Genomic DNA, 1252 nt, shown 5'->3' on the forward strand with positions numbered 1-1252 from the left:
CTCCAGTTAGCAATTGGTTTTGGCTCATAATGCTCAGGAACTTTGGGGGTTGTACCAGTTGCTGGAACTCGTGGAATCAAATTCATTGGCACGTAAGGTGGATTGTAGAGAAATTCACAAATTCTGTGGTGAATTCCCTCTAGGAAGTTGATCATGCGCACTTTCCATTGAGGGTATTCCTCTCGGATAAGTGTAGGAGGTTTGGATTGAGATCCAGTACTCATGAACGAGGTATTACCCATGTTCGCCATTGAAATTTGAAGAAAAAATAAGAACAAGATGAAACTGATTCAACAGTGAGGGAAACAGGGTAAACTGAAGAAAATGGTGTTCAAGGAATCACAGATTAATACCAAAAGCAGAATTAATTGAATTAGAATTCAAAACCTGGATCTAATACCAATTGTTGGATCTGAATTCGACTTTGGTATTGATCTAATACTCTAAATAAGCTCTAAAACAATTGAAGTGCAGCGAAAACATTAATAAGAGCAAAACAGAGTAAATGATTAGAAATTCTAAACACACAAAGAACACACAGTTTCAACGAAGAAGATGAATGCAGAAAGATTGCTCCAAAGGTTTTTCAATTGATTCAATTGAAAAGTTTGACAATTACAATACTGAAAGCACCACCGATTACAAAGGTCCTATCCGCTATTTATACTAGTTCCTAACAACCTTAGTGACAAGATTTTGACGCGTGTCTTCATCTGAGTCGTCCAAATAAAGTCGATTATTCCCTAGTCACGTGAAAAGCACATGCGGCTAACAACCTTTGAAAAACTGTTAGAACATAAACTTCATAGAAGACCAAATCCGCAGACCTTCTGTGAGCCATCTCAGAGGCTCTGCTGTAAATGACTTGCGTGTTCTTTTTGACAGAGGACCATTTTCCAGAACCTCTGTGAGACACATCAGAGGTTCTGCCATTTTTCACTTGTTAGATCAAACAGCTTCTGTTGCTAGTCCTCTGTTGTCTTCTGTGGAGATAACCTTCTGTCAAGATTTACAATATACTTTTTCTATACTTTTACAAGATAGGAATAATGGAGCTAACAACTTTTATGTGGAACATACAAGAACAGAGTGGAACAGGCCTGTTCCACACGTACCCCATGGAACAGGGTGAAACAAGGTGGAACAGACTTATATTTTACCAATATAACCTCAAAATAAAACTTAATTCTCTTCTAAAACATCAAATAGGTCTCTTTTTTACATTTTATTCATTCTTTAAATTTTATTTATT

This window comes from Cynara cardunculus, unplaced genomic scaffold (genome assembly GCF_001531365.2).
Source record: "Cynara cardunculus var. scolymus isolate 2C unplaced genomic scaffold, CcrdV1 Un_Scaffold_3944, whole genome shotgun sequence".
Taxonomy (NCBI): Eukaryota; Viridiplantae; Streptophyta; class Magnoliopsida; order Asterales; family Asteraceae; genus Cynara; species Cynara cardunculus.